The 5,083-nt window shown below is 42.0% G+C and overlaps 1 non-coding gene across 1 annotated transcript; it reads right to left on the bottom strand.

The window, feature by feature from the left end:
- Window positions 1-4,181: 4,181 nt before the first annotated feature.
- Window positions 4,182-4,253, bottom strand: TRNAC-GCA (transfer RNA cysteine (anticodon GCA)). The gene has a single exon. It is a non-coding gene; the product is annotated as a tRNA-Cys (tRNA).
- Between the last annotated feature and the right edge of the window lie 830 nt (window positions 4,254-5,083).

The raw sequence follows: 5,083 nt of genomic DNA, 5'->3' as shown, positions 1-5,083 counted from the left end.
GAAATCGGCAGAGTGGGGAGAAGCAGGCAACGTTCGTTGAGGTCAGCCGGTTGGGGTTCTACTTCGGTCTGTGCGAAACTGCCCTAAATCATGGCAAAAACACTATACTCCTCAAAAATCAATGCAGGTCGCTGCTTGGAAAAAAGTGGCCATAGATCACTGTCTGCAGTGTGTCGCCCTCAATGCACATGCATGGTGAATGTCCCCTTTCATCCGCAGACTACATCACTTTAAACAAAGCGAGTCGCGACTCGCAAGTTGGGAGTCATGAGTGGCATGCACGGTGCACTGCACACGAAGCTTCCTTTAATATAGAAACTATGCATCATTTGGAGTTTTGTTTCACAAATGCTTTGAATTTCCTAGATCGAGTACCCTCTTTACTCATGATTGGTTTTCTTACGTAGTGCTGCCAAGGCAGAGGCCTATTTTGAAAAAAGCACATGCATTCACAGTGGGAGACATACCTCTCTTTTTGAGAGAGAGAGAGAGAGAGAGAGAGAGAGAGAGAGAGAGAGAGAGATTCTTGATAAATGAATAAGCCTTGCACCAACTGAAATTAGATACCTATTTTCAAAAAAGCACATGCATTCACAGTGAGAGAGGATCATTATGGCCTCTATTCAGAGAGAGAGAGAGAATCGATCAAGATTCTTGCTAAATGAAAGGCTGTGCAACAATGATTACTGAAAGGTATTAGGTTTTCTCACAACAATGTTCTAAGAGTAATCATCTTTCCCTTTCACAAATTTGTCTTCATGTGTACCTTCACAATATTGTCTCTCTGAAGATGGATTCAAAGGTAGTGAAGAAGCTAAATAGTAAATGGGGTCTTCAGTGGCAAGCCAAACAATGGGAGTACAGGTTCAAGTGTATTTGGACATCAAACATAGTTGCCTTATTTTTGTTGATCCAAATAAGAACACAAGCCCAATCAAAGAAGTTAGAGATTTCACATGGGATCTTCCCCAGGTGCAAATGTCATGAAGAGTCTAGTACCCAATGTAATCTTCCTTTTAGAACTGAACTGCAAAAAGATCAACACTCAATTGGAAATGCCTTCTCCTAGGGGACCATGGATGTTCCACTTTGGACTTCCCTAAGAGGTTCATTTTTGTGGCAGATTTGGACCAAGAGAAATAAAACAACTCATGGGGTAAATCACTCTTCATCTTTCATTCCCTTGGCCATCAATTTCAGAGGTATCATGAAGAATTGTCTTGGTATGGTAAAAGAAGCTTCAAGCATTGAAGTAAAGAAATGCAGAAGATCATAAGGTGGCAAAGATGGAGGCAACATATCTTTTCCATGTATGAATCCTCAAGGATTGCTTTCTTTTCCTATGACGTATTTCACTTTGCTCCTTTGTGGTCTAATTTCTTACAGACGGGATAACCCCTTTCCCTCCTAACAAGGCAGTTGCATTTTCCTCACTTTCCTTTTAATTCAACTCTTTTCTACAAAAAAAAAAACAATAGATACTCCTATTTTTTCTACTAAAAATTTGGATATTCCTTTCTCTACTAAAAATCTTTATTAATGATGAGATTCCTTTCTAAGGAAATTGCTAGGCTAACATCCAAAATTTGGAATTTCACAAGATTCCTTAAAAGAAATCTTATTGGACTTCATTCTTGTGACCAACAATTCATGAACTTATGTGAAGGCTGTGTGTGTGTGTGTGAGAGAGAGAGAGAGAGGGGGGGGGGGGGGAGGAGAGAGTGGTAGGCAACGACGCCGCACCGATCCAAAACTTACACACAAAAGAGGAGATGGGAGGCTTCATGAATGTGTGTGTGTGTGTGTGTGTGTGTGTGTGTCTCAGAGAGAGAGAGAGAGAGAGAGAGAGAGAGAGAGAGAGCCCTGGTTGCTTCCTTGCAATCGACATCTCAAGGTCAACATGAAGGATGTCTTCCAGACCTAGACTAAAGATGGTGAAGTACATCGGGAATTTAAAAAATTTGGAGACACCTACTAGGGCAATTAGTGAAACAAAAATTGTACAAATTCTAGTTTTGAGTTTTAAGCTAGTGGTAAGATCTTAAAGATTATTTTCAAAAAGCTCTAGTTAAAAACAATGGTAATGAGACCTAAACAAGTTGCCAATAGTTTTCATGTGGGATAGAGTGCGTTTTGACTATTTGTAAAGATGTGGGATGGTTGCGTTAGGCAGTTGAGCCTTGGAGGACAAATAGGGAATGTGTGTGATGTTTTCCACTATTCTAATCATGGTGGCTCCACAAAAAATCAAGAAGAGGGATGGCTTGCTAGTTCAATTGCTTTGAGTGTTCAAACTTTGTGGTGGATCTCGCTCGGTTTTACCATTTTCTCGATAAAGTTTGGTCGGTGTATGGTAAGACTCTGTTGGATCTATGCTCTGCATGATTGGATGTTGATAGTGTGGCTCCCTTGTTAGTTGGTTGATGATTATGATATGCTAATGCCCTGGCTCGGTTGGAGGAGGGCTCCCCTTGTAGTTCTTCTTGGAGTTTTTATATAATTGCCACTCACAGTTTGTGAGTATTGTCAAAACAAGAAGTGATCTTTTACCTTCAAGCTCAAGCACAGATTTCCCAAACAATGGCAAGTCTTAAAGGAGTATCATATCTCCAACAATGACATGTCTTGTAGGTCTATTGCGTCTATTAATGAGTTTGGGGAGATAAGTGGGTAAGGAGGCTAATGCTTTGACAACATAAGGGAGGCCCAACAATTTTTACTATGTGAGCTATATTTGAAGTTTTGCATCATGCATCTTGTTCACAATGATTAGATCTCATCACACAAAAGGATGCAGCATGTCTCATGTTCACTAGATGAACCTCGCACGAAAAAATGTTGCAAAAGTATATAGTAACATACATAGCTTGATGAGCAAACATACCAACCAATGTGTTGAGATGCCACTTATGAAAGTGAGCTTGAACTAACATTAATGAGCAAAGAGCTCACTTAAATTGGCGTCGTCATGTTGGCTCCCTTACTCTACTATTGTCTCCCCTCAAAATTCCAAAGGTGAGTGTGTGCCCTATACTTTTGTCTCCCCTCAAGATTGCAAGGGTAATCAAGAATCCCGGGGCATGCTCAACCAAAACACCAAGGGCTTCTCTTGGCTTTCCTCTATTCCATACTATGTCCTCTGAAGTGGAAACATTGATGCACTCTAAGAAGCTCCCTCATTCAAGCATCCAACACCCTTCCTTATCTCTATTGTGGATAATGCCCTTGTAGATTGCAAGATGGCATAGTCTCTCTTCACGTCTTAGTTTGTGACCCACAAAAAACTAGGTGGTGCCCCTACTTTTATTAAATTGTGTGTGGTGTTTGGGTATGTTGTTGTTGTTTGAGGTTTGTGTGTTTTGTTTGTGCTAGGCCCCAAGACCTATGAGCAACATGGCAAATCTGAGAGGTGCTTAAAGGCCACTTCTCTTGTCATCTGCCCCCATATCATCCCTAGAAAGCCATCTTACAAACTACACACGAGTCCTTGAGTGATAGTAACCATCTTTAGAAAAGAGGTTATTGGAGTCATTGTTGAGGAGGGTTCAAGAATCATGTTAGCTTTTCATCGGTGGAGAGCGTGGCCTTCCTACATTGATTGATTGTCGACCATGGCTGTGACATACACGGCACCATGTGGATCTCCAATTGAAGTTATCCTCATTCACTGATCAGGTTGGAAGGTGGCATAAATCTGAGCATCGGTCAAAGCACCCTCACAATCCACTCCTACTCAGACAACCTTCTCGAACATCTTCAATGTCCCAACGTAATTAGAATGATTGGAGTCACTCCCTTGCTTTGTGATCCCTATACATCCTCTACCTGGAGAGCCTACCCCTCTAGTCCAACACCCTAGAGCACACTAGCTACCCATCATGTCACTATTATGTTACACTAAAAGAAGTGAGATCGTCATTTAGGGTAAGTCTGGTTGATGCAGCATGATGTGCGTGATGCTTTAAAGTTGGCTAAATCTTCCATGGGAGATCTCGTCCATTCATTGAGCGGTCTACGTTCTTTGCTTAGCGGAGTATTTTCCCCTACCGAATCAGAGTGCATGTATAGAGCAACAACTCAAGACGTTTTGGTTTACTTTTGTTTGATGCAGCTCCTTCCTAAGGGTCTTTATGACCAAAAACATCAAGTTCTGACTGGGCAAAATCTCTACTCTTGACAATAGGGCTCAACCGGGATTGAACCTGTGACCTATCGGACTGCAGCCGATTGCTCTACCACTGAGCTATAAACCCCAAGCATGCCAAAGCCATTCCTAAACAAGTTCTGAACAATTTCTGACGGTGGCTTTGAACCCAGACCACGGCCTGTCCCTCTGTCTCTCTCCCGCTGTGTGAGAGGTGGGCCAACAATGGCCTGTATTCATCCTGAAACGTCCATACACTCTCGCATCTGGTTCATAAGTTAGACGAGCCAGCCAACGCTTCCCAGCTAGGGAAGTATAAAACATACTCAACACCCCAAGTTGCCAACACATCAATAACACCATTGGCTTCATCAGGGCAAAACCTCCGCCTTTTCCCTAAATTTAATCTTATGCCCCTAGTTGGTTGTGGCATGTTCACATACACCTCCAACGAAGTCCCTCTCTCTCTCTCTCTCTCAATCTCAACCAGCTAGTTTGTCTCTCCCTCTCTCAAGCCTAAATCAATCTAAATCTAGCTAGTTCGTCCCTTTACCAACAACCTCAGTGAACTAGTTTTGCTTGGTGGGCCTTTGTCGTACATAATTTGATAGATTATAGAGCGCAGTTGGTTAGTTGGTTGTGATTGTTGTCGCCTTGGGTTTTATTGTGGAACACGAGCATATGAGTAGAACCAATTGATAGGCACCAATAATAGCTCAGCTTGGGACTTGATGAGCTTTGGGAAGAAGCAAGTTGTGTCCCATAACGCTCCCTATACAACAAAGGGCTACTAAAAAGGGTAATTGAATCGAGCAAAAGGGTAACAACTTAGCCTAACAATATTGAACATTTAGTCTCTAAACCGTGGACCCATCTTTGAGACACCCGTCTTATTCTCAATCAAGCGTAGTAAAAAAAAAAAAATTTCTCGTAGAACAT

Source organism: Adiantum capillus-veneris, chromosome 8 (assembly GCF_014529385.1).
Source record: "Adiantum capillus-veneris isolate H3 chromosome 8, ASM1452938v2, whole genome shotgun sequence".
Lineage (NCBI taxonomy): Eukaryota > Viridiplantae > Streptophyta > Polypodiopsida > Polypodiales > Pteridaceae > Adiantum > Adiantum capillus-veneris.
This window is presented reverse-complemented; position numbering and strand designations above follow the sequence as displayed.